This window comes from Schistocerca americana, chromosome 5, assembly GCF_021461395.2.
Source record: "Schistocerca americana isolate TAMUIC-IGC-003095 chromosome 5, iqSchAmer2.1, whole genome shotgun sequence".
Taxonomy (NCBI): domain Eukaryota; kingdom Metazoa; phylum Arthropoda; class Insecta; order Orthoptera; family Acrididae; genus Schistocerca; species Schistocerca americana.
In genome coordinates, this window is record NC_060123.1 from 171,370,443 (window position 1) to 171,394,882 (window position 24,440).

A 24,440-nucleotide genomic window follows, 5' to 3' on the forward strand; every position below is an offset into this window, starting at 1 on the left:
AAAAGACATTCCGTTAGGCATACGTCATAACATGTGGTTCCTCTACGATGGTGCTCCACCCCACATTGGTCATAGAGTACGCAGATTTTTGGATAGTCGATTTCCAGGACGATGGATCGGGCGTTCGGGTCCACGTCGATGGCCAGCACGCAGCCCTGATTTACATCCACTGGATTTTTACTTTTGGGGCCATGTGAAGGAACTTGTTTATGCTGAGCCAGTAAATAATGTGGACGAATTGACGCAGAAGATTTTAGATGCGGCCAATACCATGAAGGCCAATGTGCATGTGTGTGAACGAGTGCGACGAAACTGGGTTCGCCGTAATGAAGCATGTGTAGAAGCGAATGGTGGACATTTCGAACATTTATTGTAGTATTGGTGTAAGAGGAAACGAAGTAATGGGTTTTATTTTCGTTACGATGTTGTTGTATAGAAGGAAAATAATGTGAATTTAGTATTCGTTATGGCATTGCCGTAAAAACGTGAAACAGTTGATTGTAATTAATGCACAACTATGTACTTGGTGATTGATTGAATTTGTACTAATGGAAATACATTGTGTTTGATATTAGCTTGTCATTACTACTACGACCTTTGTTATCAACTTGTTGAGAAACAGACTGGTTGTATTCAATTCACGTATATCGAATTACACAATCTTGACAACCCAAAAACCGTTTACATTCCTTTTTTCGGTACCACCTGATTATCACACCACGTCGTTGTACACGTCTAATGATTTCAACCCTCTGGTCGGCTCGTTGCCTTTCTCTGGCCGCCCCGTCATTGTAGGCAATAAGCTCGGTACGCCGTGTACTGTCGGTTGACTACGTAAACAGAAATGCCTATACCATCTATCCTACGAACATTAGGTTTTAATAATACAAAAATAAAGTACATGATGCAAGAAAATGTCATTAGACTTTTTTGTCAAGCACACCGAGATGTACCATCTGTATAATTTTGGCGCCTTATACCGTTTACACCCTGTATGTTCTAAAATCCTGCTGCATATCGACGTTAAAGATATGGGCCTGAAATTCAGCGGATTACTCCTACTACCTTTCTCGAATACTGGTGTGACCTGACCAACTTTCCAGTCTTCGGGTACGGCCTAGGTAGCAGAATTCCTCAACATCATCTATTTTGTGGTTGCCAATCCTGGTCTCATTTCTGCTTCTTCTCATTGCTTTCGTCTTTCGTCGATAGTACAGTAATTTCGCGGAGGGGGGTGGCACAGCTGTTACTCATGCACGGCGCGGATGTGGCTGGTGAGCTGTCAGCCGTGCAGCGTGGCTGGCCCTCCGCCGCTCCTCCTCGCCCCGCCAGTTGCGGCTGTCCGCCGGGCCGCGGCGTGCTGCGGGCAGGCGCTAGCGCTGCGGTCTGCGCTTACACGTCCCGACACTGGAAATGACGCTCTCTGTCACCGCGGTGTGCAACACGGCAACGGCCACATTTCAGTTGTGCGACAGCGCGGAAAAAAGGGGATCGCAACCTAACACCGCTAGGATCGCGTACTGCTGAGTACGGCCACTTTCAGTATGCCGTCTAACTAAACTGTTGCCGTGTGTTGTTGTTTGGTCTTCAGTCCGAAGACTGGTTTGATGCAGCTCTCCATCCCTCTGCACCCTTCTCTGAATACACTACTGGCCATTAAAATTGCTACACCACGAAGATGACGTGCTACAGACGCGAAATTTAACCGATAGGAAGAACATGCTGTGATATGCAACTGTCTAGCTTTTCAGAGCATTCACACAAGGTTGGCGCCGGTGGCGACACCTGCAACGTGCTGACATGAGGAAAGTTTCCAAACGATTTCTCATACACAAACAGGCGTTGCCTGGTGAAACGTTGTTGTGATGCCTTGTGTAAGGAGGAGAAATGCGTACCATCACGTTTCCGACTTTGATAAAGGTCGGATTGTTGCCTATCGCGGTTGCGGTTTATCGTATCGCGACATTGCTGCTCGCGTTGGTCGAGATCCAATGACTGTTAGCAGAATATGGAATCGGTGGGTTCAGGAGGGTAATGCGGAACGCCGTGCTCGATCCCAACGGCCTCGTATCACTAGCAGTCGAGATGACAGGCATCTTATCCGTATGGCTGTAACGGATCGTGCAGCCACGTCTCGATCCGTGAGTCAACAGATGGGGAAGTTTGCAAGACAACAACCATCTGCATGAACAGTTTGACGTCGTTTGCAGCAGCATGGACTATCAGCTCGCAGACCATAGCTGCGGTTACCCTTGACGCTGCATCACAGACAGGGGTGCCTGCGATGGTGTACTCGACGACGAACCTGGGTGCACGAATGGCAAAATGTCATTTTTTCGGATGAATTCAGGTTCTGTTTACAGTATCATCATGGTCGCATCCGTGTTTGGCGACGTCACGGTGAACGCACGTTGGAAGCGTGTATTCGTCATCGCCATACTGGCGTTTCACCCGGCGGGATTGTATGGGGTGCCATTTGTTACACGTCTCAGTCACCTCTTGTTCGCATTGACGGCACTTTGAACAGTGGACGTTACCTTTAAGATGTGTTACGACCCGTGGCTCTACCCTTCATTCGATCCATGCGAAACCCTACATTTCAGCAGGATAATGCACGACCGCATGTTGCTGGTCCTGTACGGGCTTTTCTAGATACAGAAAATGTTCGACTGCTGCCCTGGCCAGCAGATTCTCCAGATCTCTCACCAACTCAAAACGTCTGGTCAATGGTGGCCTAGCAACTGGCTCGTCACAATACGCCAGTCACTACTCTTGATGAACTGTGGTATCGTGTTGAAGCTGCATGGACAGCTGTACCTGTACACGCCATCCAGCTCTGTTCGACTCAATGCCCAGGCGTATCAAGGCCGTTATTACGGCCAGAGGTGGTTGTTCTGGATACTGATTTTTCAGGATCTATGCACCCAAATTGCGTGAAAATGTAATCACATGTCAGTTCTATTACAATATATTTGTCCAATGAATACCCGTTTATCATCTGCATTTCTTCTTCGTGTAGCAATTTTAATGGCCAGTACTGTAACTAATGCCACATACATCCTTCTCAATCTGCTTACTGTGTTCATCTCTTGTTCTCCCTTTACGATTTTAATCCCTTCCTCCGCTTCCTGCCACGCACTTCTCTCCAATATTAAATTGGTTATCCGTCGTTTCAAAAATGGCTCTGAGCACTATGGGACTTAGCATCTGAGGTCATCAGTCCCCTAGGCTCAGAGCTACTTAAACCTAACTAACCTAAGGACATCACACACATCCATGCCCGAGGCAGGATTCGTACCTGCGACCGTAGCGCCAGCGCGGTTCTGGACTGATGCGCCTAGAACCGCGCGGCCACAAGGCCGGCAGGTGATCCGTTGATGTCTCAGAATGTGTCCTACCAACAGATCCTTTCTTATAGTCAGTTTATGCCACTAATTTCTTTTCTCCCCAATCCTATTCAGAACCTCCTCCTATTCAGAACCTACCCATTTAATCCCCAGCATTCTTCTGTAGCACGACGTTTCAAAGGCTTCTATTCTCTTCGTGTCTGAATTGTGTCTCGTCCGTCTTTCATTTCCGTACATGGCTACATCCATACAAATACTTTCAAAAATATATAGAAAGCTTTTGACATGAAACTTTGTATTGCCTAGATCCCGTCTATGTCCACTTTCGACAGTAAGCTACCATCTGCAGATTCACAGAGTACAGGTTACGAACTTGCACCGGATTACCAGTTTCTCCTGTGTCATATATCCTGCACACCAGATGGTAGAATTTTGTCATGGCTGGCTCTCCCTAGGCTATAAGTAGGTCTGAAGGAATGTCGTCTACTCCCGGGGCCTTGTTTCGGCTTAGGTCTTTCAGTGCTACGTCAAATTCTTGTCGCAATTAAAAATCATTCAACAGCCAAGGCCGCATAAAATATTTCTTTATTTAAGGCAACCGCCGTCAACGGACTATGCTACCATTTTCAGGTCTTAAAATATTTTTTGCAAAACATATTCATTTTACGCTGACCTCACGCACAAGGTGTAAAGTGGATTAAAACAGCACATTATAAAAAGGCCTTTATTATAAAAGGACATGGCCTTTTGCACAAGGTGCTCTATGTTTTTTAAATATTTTAGCGATGACAAACCTTTTATCATGCGTTACTTTTATCCACTTGACATCTTGAGCGTGAGGTCATCGTAAAATAAACTTTAACAACAAAAAGGTTTTAAGACCTGAAGATGGCAGCATAGTCTGTTGAAACCGGTTGTCTTAAATAAAGAAATATTTTATGCTGTCTTGGCTGTTGAATGGTTTTTAACAATCAAACAGATGGCCCTTCAGTACTTCCAAAATGAGAAAAACCAATTTCTCGCAGTATCATGTCTCCTATCTCCTCTAGCGATGTGTAACGTGTTATGTGAACGACAGTAAAATGTAATTTCCCTTGCCAACTTATTTACCGATATTTGTAATTCGTGCTCCAAACCAGAAACACGTCCTCGAAATAACTCTCTAGTGGTGGTGGAAGGGGTGACTGGAAAGCCCTGTGTTGCCTCCAGCATCTATCTACATCTACATCTACATCTACATCTACATGACTACTCTGCAATTCACATTTAAGTGCTTGGCAGAGGGTTCATCGAACCACAATCATACTATTTCTCTACCATTCCGCTCCCGAACAGCGCGCGGGAAAAACGAACACCTAAACCTTTTGTTCGAGCTCTGATTTCTCTTATTTTATTTTGATGATCATTCCTACCTATGTAGGTTGGGCTCAACAAAATATTTTCGCATTCGGAAGAGAAAGTTGGTGACTGAAATTTCGTAAATAGATCTCGCCGCGACGAAAAACGTCTTTGCTTTAATGACTTCCATCCCAACTCGTGTATCATATCTGCCACACTCTCTCTCCTATTACGTGATAATACAAAACGAGTTGCCCTTTTTTGCACCCTTTCGATGTCCTCCGTCAATCCCACCTGGTAAGGATCCCACACCGCGCAGCAATATTCTAACAGAGGACGAACGAGTGTAGTGTAAGCTGTCTCTTTAGTGGACTTGTTGCATCTTCTAAGCGTCCTGCCAATGAAACGCAACCTTTGACTCGCCTTCCCCACAATATTATCTATGTGGTCTTTCTAACTGAAGTTGTTCGTAATTTTAACACCCAGGTACTTAGTTGAATTGACAGCCTTGAGAATTGTACTATTTATCGAGTAATCGAATTCCAACGGATTTCTTTTGGAACTCATGTGGATCACCTCACACTTTTCGTTATTTAGCGTCAACTGCCACCTGCCACACCATACAGCAGTCTTTTCTAAATCGCTTTGCAACAGATACTGGTCTTCGGTTGACCTTATTAGACGGTAAATTACAGCATCATCTGCGAACAACCTAAGAGAACTGCTCAGATTGTCACCCAGGTCATTTATATAGATCAGGAACAGCAGAGGTCCCAGGACGCTTCCCTGGGGAACACCTGATATCACTTCTGTTTTACTCGATGATTTGCTGTCTATTACTACGAACTGCGACCTTCTTGACAGGAAATCACGAATCCAGTCGCACAACTGAGACGATACCCCATAGGCCCGCAGCTTGATTAGAAGTCGCTTGTGAGGAACGGTGTCAAAAGCTTTCCGGAAATCCAGAGATACGGAATCAACCTGAGATCCCCTGTCGATAGCGGCCGTTACTTCGTGCGAATAAAGAGCTAGCTGCGTTGCACAAGAACGATGTTTTCTGAAACCATGCTGATTACGTATCAACAGATCGTTCCCTTCGAGGTGATTCATAATGTTTGAATACAGTATATGCTCCAAAACCCTACTGCAAACCGACGTCAATGATATAGGTCTGTAGTTAGATGGCTTACTCCTACTACCCTTCTTAAACACTGGCGCGACCTGCGCAATTTTCCAATCTGTAGGTACAGATCTATCTGTGAGCGAGCGGTTGTATATAATTGCTAAGCAGGGAGCTATTGTATCAGCGTAATCTGAAAGGGACCTAATCGGTATACAATCTGGACCTGAAGACTTGCCGTATCACGCGATTTGAGTTGCTTCGCAACCCCTAAGGTATCTACTTCTAAAAAACTCATGCTAGCAGCTGTTCGTGTTTCAAATTCTGGAATATTCCATTCGTCTTCCCTGGTGAAGGAATTTCGGAAAACTGCGTTCAATAACTCCGCTTTAGCGGCACAGTCGTCGGTAACAGTACCATCGGCACTGCGCAGCGAAGGTCTTGCCTGGTCTGCGTCTTGCCGCGTGTGTACTTTACATACGACCAGAATTTCTTCTGGTTTTTTACGAAATTTCGAGACAATGTTTCGTTGTGGAACCTATTAAAGGCATCTCGCATTGAAGTCTGTGCGAAATTTCGCGCGTCTGTAAATTTTAGCCAATCTTCGGGTGTGTAAGTGTGTCTCATAAGTGTAGGATGCTGTAAAGGGCATGTCACGCAGTTGATGGTCATCCGCTGATCTGATGGGGAGGTGAAGCTCGGAGGCCCCATGGTACTATTCGAGTGAAGTAGGCGATGTACTGGCACCGTGTTTCACCCTCTCCCTTCTCTTCTCGTCATCCAACACGGACACGACACCACACTACACACACCCTTTACAGCATCCTACACTTATGAGACACACTTACACACAACTATCACACTTCGCTAAGGAAAGGTGCCGTTTAGACGAAGGACAGAAAAGACTTTTCAATCGGGCGGCTGAACCAGTCCTTCGGGGTTTCCCAGTCCACAATGCCGTTCGACTTTCTTTTATCTCCAGCTGAACGCCTGAACGCGATGCTGTCGACGATTCTATAGTCCTTATTGCCAAATAAGGTTCTTGATAGTTAAACAGTTTTAGCGAGGGCTGCTGTACGTACCTTCCAAGACCAATTAGGAAACGCGATTTTCTTAGGATTTCTCTGGCGCAGTCTCAGTGTCATAGCTGTTCTAGGCGGTCATAGCTGTCAGGCGGCGCTTGAGGGTAGCCCTATTACATTTCGCACTTGAAAGCTGTCAACGACTCCGCTACCTGCCAGAGGTCGTCGTCCGCTGTACGGAACATAGTGTTTCTGATGAATAACGAACTCACGTTCTTTGGACTTTGCAGAAAACAGTATCTTACCCTGGTCGCATGACATTATTTATATTTTATTGGTCATATCTTTATAGCCTACTAGATCACTACTGCAAGATGTAAGTAACTACAACATGAAAGCGTGAATGTACAATAGTAATTGACAATATTCTTCTCGGGTCTGTAGTCGAATCAAGGGATCACCTGAACACAACATTTCTGCAGCCCATCTGGTCTCCATCTATTACCATGGAAGTCATTCCCTCTTGTCTTAGCAGATGTCCTATCATCCTGTCCCTTCTCCTTATCAGTGTTTTCCAATTCTTCCTTTCCTCTCCAATTCTGCGTAGAACCTCCTCATTCCTTACCGTATCAGTCCACCTAATTTCCAACATTCGTCTGTAGCACCACATCTCAAATTCTTCGATTCTCTTCTGTTCCTGTTTTCCCACAGTCCATGTTTCACTACCATACAATGCTGTACTCCAAACGTACTTTCTCAGAAATTTCTTCCCAAATTAAGGCCTATGTTTGATACTAGTTCACTTATCTTGGCCAGGAATGCCCTTTTTACCAGCGTTAGTCTGCTTTTAATGTCTTCCTTGCTCCGTCCGTCACTGGTTATTTTGGTGCTTGGTTAGCAGAATTCCTTAACTTCATTTACTTGGTGACCATCAATCGTGATGTCAAGTTTCTCTCTGTTCTCATTTCTGCTACTTCTCATTACTTTCGTCTTTCTTCGATTTACTCTCAGTCCGTATTCTGTACTCAATACACTATCCATTCCGTGCAACACACCATGTAATTCTTATTCAATTTCTCTCAACATTGCAATGTCATCAGCGAATCGAATCATTGATATCCTTTCACCTTGAATTTTAATTCCACTACTGAACCTTTCTTTTATATCCATCACTGCTTCTTCGATGTACCCAGTAGTGGCGTAACACTACATCCCTGTCTTAGACCCTTTTTAATCCAAGCACTTCGTTCTTGGTCGTCCACTCTGATTATTCCCTCTTGGCTGCTGTACATCTTGTATATTACCCGTCTCTTCCTATAGCTTACCCCTATTTTTCTCAGAATTTCGAAAACCTTACACCATTTTACACTGCCGGACGCTTTTTCTAGGTCGACATTTCTTATGAACCTGTCTTGATTTTTCTTCAGTCTTACTTCCATTACCAACCACAACGTCAGAATTGCCTCTCTGGTAGCTTTACAGTTCCTAAAGCCAAATTGGTCGTCACCTAACTCATCCTCAATTTTCTTTTTCGTTCTTCTCTATTTTATCCTTGTCAGCAACTTGGATGCATGATCTGTTAAGCTGATTGTCAGCTCTTGCAGTCTTCCGAACTGTGTGGTTGATATTTTTACGAAATTCAGATGGTATGTCGCCAGACTCATAAAGTCTACACACCAACGTGAATAGTCGTTTTGAAGCCACTTCCCCCAATGAATCTAAAAATTCTGGTGGAATGTTACCTGTACCTTCTGCCTCATTTGCTCTTATGTCCTCCAAAGCTCTCTTAAATTCTGTGTCTAATACTGGATCTCTTATCTCCTCTAAATCGACCCCTGCTTCTTCTTCCGGCTGATAGAGTCCTTCGTTGTACTCTTTCTGTTACGGCGTAAATTCAAGCGCCGGCACGCCAGTCGGGAACGAGAGAGCATAGAGGGCTGTGAGTTGACGTCAGCCCATGGCACACTGACCGACCCCTCTCCAGGACGACAACACGACAGCAGCGGTCTCTATGCGAAGAGAACAGAAGCGCCGGGCCCGAATGGCCGCGGCCCAGTTGGCAGCGTCAACACTAGCAACTAGGACAGAAACGGCCACACTCGTTACTTTGCTTGTATAGTCCATGTGGCTCAAACTTGGAATTATTATACTGAAGAGATTTCTTATTTTGTCTTTCGCCCTTTGCTTGCGACACATCTGTTTAACACTAGGTTAAGTATTGTAATTTTTATTATTGTAATAAACTCATTATTAGGATTTGCTTGAATTGTTGTCTAGCGATATGAGAAAGCAGGTTTCCTAGACGCCGGCCGGTGTGGCCGAGCGCTTCTAGGCGCTTCAGTCTGGAACCGCGAAACCGCTACGGTCGCAGGTTCGAATCCTGCCTCGGGCATGGATGTGTGTGATGTCCTTAGGTTGGTTAGGTTTGAGTAGTTCTAGGTTCTAGGGACTGATGACCTCAGATGTTAAGTCCCATAGTGCTCAGAGCCATTGGACCATTTGTTTCCTAGACACCCCACAATTTGACGACGACTAGGCAGGATTCAACGCTTTCCACCTATCCGCTCTCTCCTTTGCATTAAACAGTGGAATTCCCGTTGCATTCTTCATGTTACCACCCTTGCTTTTAATTTCACCGACGGTTGTTTTGACTTTCCTGTATTCTGGGTCAGTCCTTACGACACTCATTTCTTCTTGTGTTTACTCACATTTATCATTCAGTCATTTCCTCTTAGATACCCTGCACTTACTCTTTATTGTATTCCCCAGAGGCTTGTATTTTTGAATTTCCCTGAACATTTTTGTACTTCCTTCTTTTCACACGTCTATTAAACATGGTTTGTTTGCAATTACCTTTTTTATAACTATATTCTTCTCTCCAATTTCTGTGATTGCTCTTTTTAGAGATGCCCATTCCTCTTCAGCTGTACTGCCTACTGAGCTATTCCTCATTGCTGTGTCTACAGCCCCAGAGAACTTAAGAGCGTGTCTCGTCATCCCTTAGTACTTCCTTACCTCACTTATTTGCGTATTGGTTCTTTCTGACTAATCTCTTGAACTTCAGCCTACTGTTCATCACTACCACATTGTGATCTGATTCTATGTATGCTTCTGGGTACGCCTTACAATCAAGTATCTGATTTAGAAATCTCTGTCTGACCATGATGTAATCTAACTGAAATCTTCCAGTATCACCCGGTCTTTTCCAGATATACCTCCTTCTCTTATGATTCTTGAAGAGTATTCGCTGTTACTAGCCGAAATTTATTACAGAACTCAATTAATCTTTCTCCTCTCTCATTCCTTGTCCGAAGCCCATATCTTCCTGTAACCTTTTCTTATACTCCTTCCTCTACAACTCAATTCCACTCTCCCACGACTGTTAGATTTTCATCTCCCTTTATGTACTGTACTACCCCTTCAGTATCCCCATATACTTTGTCATCTCTTCATCTTCAGCTTGCGACGTCGGCATGTATACTTCAACTGTCGTTGTCAATGTTGGTTTCCTGTCGATTCTGATAAGAGCAACCGTATCAGTGAACTGTTCACAGTAACACACTCTCTGCCCTATCTTCCTATTCATAATGAATCCTACTCCCGTTATACCGTTTTCTGCTGTTGATGATATTACCCTATATTCGTCTGCACAGAAATATTTGTCTTATTTCCATTTCACCTGATTGGCCCTTACTATTTCTAGACTGAGCCTTTGCATTTCCCTTTTCAAATTTTCTGGGTTCCCAATCACGTTCAAGCTTCTAACATTCCATGCACCGACTCGTGGAACGTTATCCTTCGTTTCGGTATTCAATCTTTTCTCATGGTAACCTCTCCCCTGGCAGTCCCCTTTCGGAGTCTGAATGGGAGACTATTTCGGAATCTCTTGTGAATGAACAGACCATCATGACACTTTTTCAAGTACAGGCCACATGTGCTGTGGATACATGTTACGTGTCTTTAACGCAGTGATTTCCATTGCCTTCTGCATCCTCATACCGTTGATCACTGCTGATTCTTCCGCCCTTAGGGGCAGTTTCCCACCATAAAGACAAGAGAGTGCCCTGAACATCTGTCCGCTCCTCCACCATCTTTCACAAGGCCGTTGGTAGAGTGAGGGTGACTTCTTATGTCGGAAATCTTCGGACGCCAGTGATGATCGTTAATCAAAATTTAAACGGTGGACGGTCTCGAATTTGAGACCGATGATGTTTTGATTGGTAACTGAAGACGCTACCCCCATTTTAATTTTTTTTAAAGAAACCCGAGAGGAGGGTCGGGGACAAAGAGGGCAGGCGTCGTCTTCCGAGGTCTGGCCTCAATGTTCCATTCCTGCTTTCACAAAGCCAAGGGAGGAGATGGGTCTTAGAGGTTCAAGTGAGTTTTATTTTAACAAATTCATTTATTTGTTTATAAGTATAAACATTTTTTTCATTTATTTATTTATTTCATTATTTATAAACGGATCCTAGTACGGCTACCAGAAGCATACGAGTCGGCTTCGCATAAATTAACTTACGGGGGACTCCCTCTAAACCGTTTCCTCGGAGGATTAATCCTGTGCCGTGAATAATCTTCAATTGCTCCTTTTAATACTCCGAACGCTCAATGGGAAGGAGAATCCTCGAATAATGCGTCTAAATAATTCGATAGTAGAGTGCAGTACAACGCATGGCGGCAGAACGCCTCATGAGTCGTCGTCAGGCGGAACCACAAATCGAGAGCGCTTTCGGGCACGACTTGCAAAACGAAATGCAGCACCATGCCCTTCAGCCAGTTGATGGTGTTCGTTCTGGCAGTGGGAAAGTAAATGCACTACTGGCCACTAAAATTGCTACACCACGAAGATGACGTGCTACAGAAGCAAAATTTAACCGACAGGAAGAAGATGCTGTGATATGCAAATGATTAGCTTTTAAGAGCATTCACACAAGGTAGGCGCCGGTGGCGACACCTACAACGTGCTGACGTGAGGAAAGTTTCCAACCGATTTCTCATACACAAACAGCAGTTGACCGGCGTTGCTGGTGAAACGTTGTTGCGAAGCCTCGTGTAAGGAGGAGAAATGCGTACCATCACGTTTCCGACTTTGATCAAGGTCGGATTGTAGCCTATCGCGATTGCAGTTTATCGTATCGCGACATTGTTGCTCGCGTTGGTCGAAATCCAATGACTGTTAGCAGAATGTGGAATCGGTGGGTTCAGGAGGGTAATACGGAACGCCGTGCTGGATCCCAACGGCGTCGTATCACTAGCAGTCGAGACGACAGGCATCTTATCCGCATGGCTGTAACGGATCGTGCAGCCACGTCTCGATCCGTGAATCAACAGATGGGGACGTTTGCAAGACAACAACCATCTGCACGAACAGTTCGACAACGTTTGCAGCAGCATGGACTATTAGCTCGGAGACCATGGCTGCAGTTACCCTTGACACTGCATCACAGACTGGAGGTCCTGCGATGTACTCAACGACGAACCTGGGTGCACGAATGGCAAAACGTAATTTTTTCGGATGAATCCAGGTTCTGTTTACAGCATCATGATGGTCGCATCCGTGTTTGGTGACATCGTGGTGAACGCACGTTGGAAGCGTGTATTTGTCATCGCCATACTGGCGTTTCACCCGGCGTGATGGTATGGGGTGCCATTGGTTACACGTCTCGGTCACCTCTTGTTCGCATTGACGGCACTTTGAACGGTGGACATTACATTTCAGATGTGTTACGACCCGTGGCTCTACCTTTCATTCGATCTCTGCGAAACCCTACATTTCAGCAGGATAATGCACGACCACATGTTGCAGGTCCTGCATGCGCCTGCTGCCCTGGTCAGCACATTCTCCGGATCTCTCACCAATTGAAAACGTCTGGTCAATGGTGGCCGAGCAACTGGCTCATCACAATACACCAGTCACTACTCTTGACAAACTGTGGTATCGTGTTGAAGCTGCATGGGCAACTGTAACTGTACACTCCATCCAAAGTCTATTTGACACAATGCCCAGGGTTATCAAGGCCTTATTACGGCCAGAGGTGGTTGTTCTGGGTACTGATTTCTCAGGATCTATGCACCCAAATTGCATGAAAATGTAATCACATGTCAGTTCTAGTATAACATATTTGACCAATGGATACCCGTTTATCATCTGCATTTCTTCTTGGTGCAGCAATTTTAATGGCCAGTAGTGTAGTATCTGGGCGTCCGAATCAGCTGCAGTGCGGGCAGGAAGGTTCGTCCGTAAGATGGATGGAATGGAGGCACTGGCGTGTGGTTGATTTGCCGCTCACCACCCCGTTCCACATGGAACGAGCGTACGTGGGCAAGTATGAGGTGTGGACACTCGCCACAGCCTTCTCAATCGGATAGTCGGCTTTTTCTGTTCGACGTTGTTGTGGGGTTGTCGTGCTTGATAGTTGCGGTAATAGTCTCTCGGGCTCGGCGCCCTCGTCTGCGGCAGATCCTCGATCACGTAGCTCAGTTCGACCAGGAAATCACGGATGTCGGTGTGCGACGGGGCTATGTGGGTGACGGCGACCGGCGGTCGAAGATCTTGGGGCGCGATGAACTCAAGCAGCGTCCCCGTCAAGCTGTTGTTGACCACTGTACATGAGAGTCGCATCGTCCGTAGATATAAGGCTCACGCGCGGTTGTGGACGTGAATCAACTCCAGGCGTCCTGCAGTGGAGGCTTCGTTAAAGTAGTACAGTGGGCTTTAAATATGTGACCTGCACTCACAAAACTGCCTGGAAGCAATGGAACATTGGTGACCGTTAGGAGAATCACGTGTGCAAAATAATTGGGTGGTGGTGGTTAGAGTTTAACGTCCCGTCGACAACGAGGTCATTAGAGACGGAGCTCATGCTCGGGTTAGGGAAGGATTGGGAAGGAAATCGGCCGTGCCCTTTCAAAGGAACCATCCCGGCATTTGCCTGAAGCGATTTAGGGAAATCACGGAAAACCTAAATCAGGATGGCTGGAGACGGGATTGAACCGTCGTCCTCCCGAATGCGAGTCCAGTGTGCTAACCACTGCGCCAACTCGCTCGGTCAAAATAATTACGTTTGGACGCTAGGTAAGTACTGACGTAATGCGATCAGAGAATCATAGCCGTATTGCGGAATCAGCTACCACATGTCCATTATAGTAGCCGGCGATATGTGGCTCTCGCAGTTCGGCGAACTGTGCTGGAGAAATGCACTCCCAATGCGTCCAGTGAGGGAACCTTTTGGAAGGGGATCGCTGTCGGGTGTAGAAGGCCTCTCAAATGACATCCCTTTAAGTTGGCCGTTGAATACTTCATCCAGCTCTTTTTATTCCAGAGGGCAACTAGCCGCTGAGCTACCGGGCCGGCGCCCTAGATCACGTGCGCTGTTTCCGATAAGCAAATAAATACAATCTCATGTACTAATCCTTGTCCCCTGGATCGGAGACACATCGGCCTTCATTACCTACAGCACGCGATTCAACTGTCTGGATAAATGACTTAATTGTTGAAGGGGACATGGGGAAACCAGACAATGAATTCAAATTAAATCAGATATGTCCACGATAAAAACATATACATGCGAGGTTGCCTTGTCACAAAGAATGGAATTCAACCAACCCAAAATTCTGCACTATGATGCGAACTGCCGGCTTATAGGACATACACACGCGTGAAAAACATTGAGAACGAAATGAGAAATAACGATAGCTCATCAAGTCCCCTTAGAGACTGATAACAGAAACAAAACGGAGACAAATTTTGAGAACTGAGAAACACGAAACAAGGTAGTTAGCCATGAGGACACGGGCAACTCGATAACGTTTACCGCCCTAGCATCTGTGAAATCGTAATGTCAGTTGCTCGCAGTGCAAATAGCGCATTTGCATCTCAATCGCGTCCGACGGTGTCACGAGCGTTCTACCGCGAAACATTTTGATTACAGTTGACTGACTCTACAAATTGTGACTTTTAAAGTGATGGGCGCCTTATTCAAAAAAATGGCGACGACTGTCGCACTACTACTAATAGCGAAGTGAAGCGGACCAGGAACAGCAGCGAAATGCGACTGGAAGGGCAGCTCTCCGTAGTTTAGTTATCTGGGACAGAAAAAGGTCCCTATAGGAAGCTTGAATGGGGGTGGCAATGCAAGCAGTTGCTCTACTTTCAGCCGGGCACCTGGCGTTCAGGTTCGTGGCTATGTGGTGGGGCCAGTTCTCCGAACATGGAGACAACGCAAAATAATGTTGTAGACACAATTTATATCACTTGATGATGCGCCGAAATGAGCGTGAAACGTGTGGCGTTTTATTTGTGTCGTGTCGATGGTGATGGTTGTCCCAGTCTGGTTGACATGGAACAGCGTCCGTCGATCGCCACAACTCCGATCTGTAACTGTTAAAAACACACTCCTAGCTTGGGCGATTAGTTTCAGACACTATCTCCCTTACACTGATATCAGCGTATCGATGTAGCAGCACGCCGGAATGTGTAAGAAGCCCTTGTTTAAAATTGAAATACTGGTGTTCGAAGTCTGTCGGCCTTCTTTACTTCTAACCCACAGGGACTATACCACTCGGTACCGCAACAACTCCCTTCATCTGAAACAACCAAATATGCTTCGCGTGTTCACGACAGGCTGAAAAGCTTTCGCGAACTTTATAACTGTAGTTCTTATGCCCGGTTTGCGGATGAGTGTCCAAACGCAGATAATAGGATATCTTGAATTATAAAGTCCATCACTCAAGCCGATGCCACATCATAGTTTTGCGAGGATGTTGATTTATTAATTAATATAACGTCGTCAAGGCGTCGCTACGGTGTTGATTCAACAACTAATACGATGTAATTCCAGAGATAAGATATTCTTCTGACAACGTACAAAAAGCGTCGTATTTCGGTGTAATCTTGCTGTTCACTGTTAATAAAATCACTAAATCACCTTTAACTTCTGTTCTCTCAAGAAATAGTTAATTTCGCAACTACACAGTAAATTTCCATCAAATGGCGTAGCCGATACGAAGCATTAAGGTTATATTGGAGTTTATTGAACTTCGTAATTATTTAAACCTGCACTGAAAACACACCGATTTGTCATTCAGGGTCTTGAATCTATTTGCATCAGCGATTCTGGCACTGACTACAGCTTCCGACAACACAGCGTAACTGTAAGCTCTTCGTGATCGCCTGTAGCTGTTTCCTACTCAATAATACAGTTTATGTCGGCGGTTGGTATATTGCTGTGTCTTTTGATGTTCGAGACAACCACAGATCACGAAGGCTAAGACCCAGCGTCAATCAGGATCACACGATATACTTTTCTTTCACATATAATAACTGCTCTGTTGTCTGGCTAAACCGTAAATGTTATTTTACTTCAGTTCGAAATTCTGACCAGTACGTCAAGTCTATACCGGAAAACTTTTAAAACTTCAGATCAGTTTGAAACAATCTAGTAGCGTTCAATAGGCTTACTACTATTGCGACGTCTACAAGGGAGACTGAATTAACATCTCCATTGCAGTGTTACATTGTAGTCACAGAGAACTTACACCTCACTGCGGCTACATCTCTCTTCTTGGATAAATGTTATCTCTGATCTGTTTATGGCTGGGCTTTAACGTTCGTAAAGAATATATCTTGAATTATTTATTTAAAATTTCAGGCTTCGTATCATCGGATAGTCCTTCATTTAGTCCTTTCTTTATAATAAATGTTATTAGTTACATAGTATTCCTGTTAGTCAAACCTGCAATAGTGTTAATTTTGTTGTCAGTAGCTCCCGTCAATGTCAGGATAACTAATTTTGCTATTTCTTTTACTACCAAAAGGCTTTCATTAGGGATTCCATATTTGGGGGTGTTACAAACGCCATTGAAAGACGGGGAGAAGCTTCACGACAGCTAAAAATAATGTTGTAAACACTATTTATATCGCCTGGAGAAGCGACTAAATTGGCGTGAAACCAGTCGTTGTTTCAATAATAAACTATTTTACAGGCAGAGCGGTGTTTTTTTGTCTACTTATAAAGATGTGGACATTTGGCTGCGGTTGCTTGCAATTCAAAATAATATGTACAAAATAGCCTTAAATTCATTTCATTTTCTTTGCTACAGATATGCACAGCATTTGAAGATGACCGCCCCTATAATGAGCATTCGCGGATCTACGTTACATCTTCGTCAAAATTAATACCACAGCAGCCAATCGCTACTAGTCGCGCACGCCCGTGCTTTTAAACATTCCTCCTGTCACGTCTAACCCCGCCGTGGCTACGCTACACTGCGCGGGATGTTTAATACGTGCCGCATGAAACGATTGACCCTATATGGCACTATGTATTTTAGTATTAAAATAAGTGTGAAACACGAGGTACCTCCTGGGATGTATGTCATGTATAACAATGGCAACCAGTAAAATAAACAAGAGTTTGTAATCACGTTTCTGACAAATTCTCGAGCTCGTCCCGCGATCTAGCGGCGTCTGACGGTACTATCTCAAAGATGGGGATAGCCGCTCTAATTTATTCTTGCGATAGGAATTAAAGTCAAGTTACCACGATATATTTCGTTTGTTACTCATTTAATTTTTGAATAATTTTCTTCATTGTTTCATCTGGATGCAGAAATTTGAAGAAAATCGGCCAATAACTTTGATGTAAATCGGTCAAGTGTTTTTTGAGATGTTTGGTAACAACGTTCCTCCTTTACATATTTTATATATATCCTTATTCATATATTGCGTGTATTTAAAAAATATAGCTTATGCCCGCCCAAATATTCATTAGGGGAGCGTGTAGGAATTTGAAGTAAATCAAGCAAAAACTTTTAGAGGTTTCTAACAGCAACCTTTCGCCTTTATGTATTACATACGTATGTGTTTCAAGTCAGACTGCGAAATCTTATGTAGACAGTGATCATCCTCTTGTCTTGGAGGTAAAGTGTGCAAAATTCCGTCAAGATCTGACTCAACTAGGGAAATCACGGAAAACCTAAATGAGGATTTTGAACCGTCGTCCTCCCGAATGAGAGTCCAGTGTGCTAACCACTGCGTCACCTCGCTCGGTGAACTATCGATTTATATGAATTACACACACACACACACACACACACAAATAAATCAAACAATGGAACTCCAGACAGGAATACAATTTACGGAAAGTAGCAATTTTTCCCACATTGTTGATAAACGCACAAACAAAGAGAAGGACACTCTTCTTCATACACTGATAAGCCAGACCTACTATCGACATAAACCCGTCCAGGCAATAGCAGCTTCACCTGGCGGGGAATGACGGCTAGTCAGACACACGTGCGGTGCGTGTGGTATCAGTGAGCGTGCTGTCCGTGGTCAGAATAGGGAAGGCGTGCGGTCGGAGTCTGACCGAGGGCAGAAGCCCCGGAGACTCGGCACTAGCACTGCGGAAACCGTGCGACTTGTCGAGTATTCGAGGAGCGCTGTGGTGAGTGTATTCAACACGTAACGAAACGTCCAGACGTCGTGGGATTGGGCGATCACCCCTCATTACAGATGTCGGATGTCGTAGCCTGGGCATATTGGTAAAACAGGACAGGCGGCGAACTGTTGTGGAACTAACATCGGACTTTGGTGCTGGGCAGAGTACAAGTGTGTCTTAACACACAATACTTAACGCTCCCAACGATGGGCCTCCGCAGTCAACGACCTGTGCATGTTCCAATGTTAGCTCATCAATATTGAGACCATCGGCGATGGACCCTGGCGCAGTTGCAGAGCGTTGCATGTCTGATGCGCCCAGATACCTTCATCATGCCGATGGGATGGCGTGAAACCGTCGCCTGAGCGTTGGATGTCGGATGGATGGTGATACCTTCATCATGTCGATGGGAGGGAACAGCTCCTTGATACATGTACTGCGGGACGAAGACAACCTGGCGGCTGCTCCATTCACATGGCCACATTCACGTCAGCATCCATGGGTCCAGTAGAGCTCGCGCAAGGCATCATGATGGCCGAAGAGAATCATACACTGAATGCAGACCACGTACATCCCTTCACGACGGTCATGTTTCCCGACGGCAGTGGCATTTTTCAGCAAGATAATTCGCCATTTCACAAGGCCAAAAGTGTGATGGAGTGGCTCGAGGAATACAGGGGCGAATTAAAGTTGAGGCGCTGCCTCCCCCTGTAAAGAAACTGGTTCTCTACTTCCGAAAAAAAAACCTTTTAAATAATAAAACATGACCTATACAAGGAATCTGAGTAACCGTGTCGGTCATGGACGAACCAAAAATTGGCATACTCTTTGTCAGAATGTGCAGAATCTTATGTGAGGCCAATAAGACGTCAATTTTAATCTAAATATGGTATGCCAATGTTTACATAATAAAAAAATAAATTAGGTAATTCGGTAAATTATTACATAGATGCGATAAATCACTTTAACGGGGACCAAATGAATAATTAAAGTCAATATAATTCCAGTGAACCTGCAAAAGCAAAAAAAAAAAAAAAAAAAAAAAAAAAAAAAAAAAATATTGTAGGGCTTACGTAGACATTTCACATCTGCTAGATGCCCACGAAATACGTATTTTTGTTTTGAAGCTGACAGCCAATGAGAAAATAGGTGAAAAAATACTATTGGTCAGTTTTCAAGCAGTAATGGCGGACAGCATCAGCTGGTAATATACGTAATTTTATGGTAGCAAATTTTACTGCACGAAAAATAAAATATGTACTCCCTCCAAAAGAAGCTACCCACAAACATTAAAATAAAATTATGATGAGCAGCAAAATTTTCTGAGAAGAATTTTTAAAGCAAATTATTAATTGAACTTTAATCTGGCGTGTTTTCAACACTGTCAACAAGATGAAATAATGGAAAGAATATTTATTGGAACTAAACAAAATTGAACCTTGATATTGTGACAGTATTTTTAGAACAGATAATTTAACTGCAATTGTCTTTAATTTCGAAATGAGAGAGAGCGTAATAATTTTCTTTTAATGTCTTAACTGTTGCTGCAGGCAGTGCGATGACGTCAGCGGTGGTCCGCATGGACGATGTGTGAAGTTAATCCTGGTTCGTGGCGTGAAGATAATGATGGATCCTCCTGTTTCATTAATATTCCAGTTACGGCGTTGGTCCACGTCTCCGTTGTAGTTGAATCAGCTGGCAGCACTGGCTCGATAACAATAGTTCCAGTGTGTGCGTTGTCGTTACGCGCGCAACGTTTTATTATTAAAAATTTATTAATTACGCAGCGCGGGTAGGTCGGAATTATGCATTGTCTTTAGCATTTACGATATGTAGCCGGTTAATGCCAATACTTAGCGCAGTTCTTTCACCGTGTTGCCACAGGAAAACAGTCACATGTGTTTATCACTGTAACAGTCCGTTAAACATCAGTTCAATTTACGTCGTCGTCTTTAAGACAGTTTGGATGATATAATAAATGTTTCTTGATCAAATCACAGTACTGTTCTTTTACTTAACATTTTGGTTTGTTCCACTTTCACGCAATTCTAACAGTTAGCGTCTCCACACGACAATGGTGTCTGTTTCACGGCTAATTGTCACAAGTTCACACAGTATGTAAAATCGTCACCGCAAACACTCGATATGAATTTCAGGTTTTACTGTTCACTTAATAATGAACGATCTCCTATTAACACAGCGGACGCACTGTAATTAATTGTTCCTCCGCGTATCACCGTCTTTCACGCCGAACTTTACTACGGTTCTCCACCCGCGAACCGACCACGACACCGCAACAACTCGCTCGCTCTCTATCGATAGTCGTTCGCTCTCTCTCTCTCTGACACAGTACTTCTCCTAGCCTAACCAAAGATTTACAAAGCATATAAAACCAGAACCTTCATATTCGTACAATATAAAATATAAAACAGCAGCAAAATGAATGAAGAAACAATGTGACGTATTAACAAATAAAGAATAATTGAAATAAATGATTCATACGTACTATGACAAGGTAATGCACAAAAGAAAAAAAATACACTCCTGGAAATTGAAATAAGAACACCGTGAATTCATTGTCCCAGGAAGGGGAAACTTTATTGACACATTCCTGGGGTCAGATACATCACATGATCACACTGACAGAACCACAGGCACATAGACACAGGCAACAGAGCATGCACAATGTCGGCACTAGTACAGTGTATATCCACCTTTCGCAGCAATGCAGGCTGCTATTCTCCCATGGAGACGATCGTAGAGATGCTGGATGTAGTCCTGTGGAACGGCTTGCCATGCCATTTCCACCTGGCGCCTCAGTTGGACCAGCGTTCGTGCTGGACGTGCAGACCGCGTGAGACGACGCTTCATCCAGTCCCAAACATGCTCAATGGGGGACAGATCCGGAGATCTTGCTGGCCAGGGTAGTTGACTCACACCTTCTAGAGCACGTTGGGTGGCACGGGATACATGCGGACGTGCATTGTCCTGTTGGAACAGCAAGTTCCCTTGCCGGTCTAGGAATGGTAGAACGATGGGTTCGATGACGGTTTGGATGTACCGTGCACTATTCAGTGTCCCCTCGACGATCACCAGTGGTGTACGGCCAGTGTAGGAGATCGCTCCCCACACCATGATGCCGGGTGTTGGCCCTGTGTGCCTCGGTCGTATGCAGTCCTGATTGTGGCGCTCACCTGCACGGCGCCAAACACGCATACGACCATCATTGGCACCAAGGCAGAAGCGACTCTCATCGCTGAAGACGACACGTCTCCATTTGTCCCTCCATTCACGCCTGTCGCGACACCACTGGAGGCGGGCTGCACGATGTTGTGGCGTGAGCGGAAGACGGCCTAACGGTGTGCGGGACCGTAGCCCAGCTTCATGGAGACGGTTGCGAATGGTCCTCGCCGATACCCCAGGAGCAACAGTGTCCCTAATTTGCTGGGAAGTGGCGGTGCGGTCCCCTACGGCACTGCGTAGGATCCTACGGTCTTGGCGTGCATCCGTGCGTCGCTGCGGTCCGGTCCCAGGTCGACGGGCACGTGCACCTTCCGCCGACCACTGGCGACAACATCGATGTACTGTGGAGACCTCACGCCCCACGTGTTGAGCAATTCGGCGGTACGTCCACCCGGCCTCCCGCATGCCCACTATACGCCCTCGCTCAAAGTCCGTCAACTGCACATACGGTTCACGTCCACGCTGTCGCGGCATGCTACCAGTGTTAAAGACTGCGATGGAGCTCCGTATGCCACGGCAAACTGGCTGACACTGACGGCGGCGGTGCACAAATGCTGCGCAGCTAGCGCCATTCGACGGCCAACACCGCGGTTCCTGGTGTGTCCGCTGTGCCGTGCGTGTGATCATTGCTTGTACAGCCCTCTCGCAGTGTCCGGAGCAAGTATGGTGGGTCTGACACACCGGTGTCAATGTGTTCTTTTTTCCATTTCCAGGAGTGTATTATCGACTTTTGGGGGAAAGTAATGTCTTTACAACCCCCACCCCCCCACCCCCTCTCCCCGTCCCCAGTACGCCAGATCTGAACCCGTTCGAACACATCTGGGATATGATTGAACGTGGCGTCAGAGCTGATGGCTTCCCTCCCCGGAATTTACAGGAATGAGGTGACTTACGTGTGTAGATGTGGTGTCAACTCCCTCCAGCGACCTACCAAGGTCTCAGTGCTTCCATGACACGACGCGTCGCTGCTTTTACCCATGCTAAAGGTGGAAATACCGGGTATTAGGTAGATGGTCATTATTATCTAGCTGATCATTGTATATACAAATCGATTACTGTCTCTATAAGTATTGTTTGTTACTGAGCATGAAAACTACACTCTTAGGGGGCTCTTAACGTTATTTGGCGTTTCTGGATTCGGTTGATAGTGGTCAGGCGAATATTATCGTAAAATACGGCTGCGAACAACTGACCATGCGAATACTTTATCGGGCCGCCTGACAACTGCTGCTCTAAGACGGTCCCGGCTGTGACATCATGTCCATTCTTCAGCTCACAAAATCAGGCGAAGCAGGCAGTCAGGCTTCGGTACAACCGATACCGCCGTTACGGTACTGCTAACAGGAAGGCGTTATCAGCGTCAAGACTGTCTGTAAAAGTAACCGATTTTCTGGGACATAATTACGCGGCGGCACTTTTTCGTCATTTATCTGTAGAACCGCATGCATTAGGAGAATTTGTTTCCTAATTGATGACTTAGAAAGGTTCCGGACATTATTTGGAGATGATGAGAACTGGAAATTCGAGAGTACGGTAGTTCTGACTAGATTTCCACGCGTTTTCCGCGGCGATCTGTCGCGCGAGTCCGCGTTCGCCGCGCGCTGCGTTTGCGCCCTCAGCGGCCGCCTCTGGCCGCTTTTCCGCGCTGCCGCGCCCCTTTGAGCAGCGCTCGGTACGGCCGGTCCTCGGCCGCGTTCGGCCGCTTCCGCTGCCGCTCGGGCCGGCTCGGTACGGTCTGGCCAGGCGGGCCCAGGCGAACTCGGCGCTCCGGCAGTAGCGAGCCAGCCTCCGGTCGGTGCGTTTGGTCAGTCCAGTTCGGGCGAAGGGTGCTCCAGGTGGCGAAGCCGCGCGCGCCTGCCCTTTGCGAACTCGAAGAGCGGACAGACGAGGACCGTCGGCCGGCGGTCGCAACCTGAGACGAGACGCGAGGCCAGCCAGCAAGCTGTCGGCGCGCACGAGCACAACGGCGGGGGGCGGCGCCGCCTCCAGCGTGGCCGTCTCGGGGGCGGGGTCGGCGCACCGCCGCCACCGCTCGCGGTCCGCCGCCCCCGACAAGCCGCGCAAGAAGAAGCACAACACCTCCGCAGCCACAAACTCGCTCGTCTCCATACCCAACACCATCAAGCTCTCCATGCTCAACAGCGGGCTCATGTCTCTAGGTGAGTGAGTCTCCAAGTGTCACCTACGCTTTTGGCCGGCCAATATGTGTTTCCGTTTGTGTTTAATACTGACGTTCAGTTCCGAGAGAAAACAACCTACGACAAAACAAATAGTTTACAATAGTGTGTAGCATACGGGGGAACGGCAAGAATTAACGGATAAATACAAGTTTTTTGCTGGATGGCCTGTCGATAATTGCAAATTGTACAGTGTTTGAAGTGCACATGTCACATCGCAAGTGGCGAGGTATCTAATGATAAATACATCTTTCATTCACTTTTTACCTTCTCAAAAGCTCACTTAAATAGTCGTCTTGCCATTGACCACATTCACCAAGAGGCTTCGATCTGTGCACCAAACATAGAGTGCGTTTTTCTAGTGAATTCCCTGACAATATACAAATTGGTCTGTGCAGTTTGCAGTATATGTTGTCTGGCTGGTAATTAGTCGCTTCTCTTTCAGCTCGCAGCTTAATACTTGTAATCTTTCCACAGAGAGAGATTTCTGTTTGCTTTCGGAATAACTGTGCGGGTCATTTGACTGTGGCGCACGTTGCCGATGTTGCATTGAGCCGTACAAGTAGCCCCCAGGAAATATTGACATCATACCCAGTCAGCTACCTGCTACATCTGTGCAAAACGGATACGCCCTGAACACCGTCTACGGTACCTCCCGCTCCTTTCTTCCGGCGTGGCACATTGTTAATTACCTGCTGTCACGTCACTCTCCGGGGGTAATAGAAAGACAAATAAGCTATTTGTTTGGC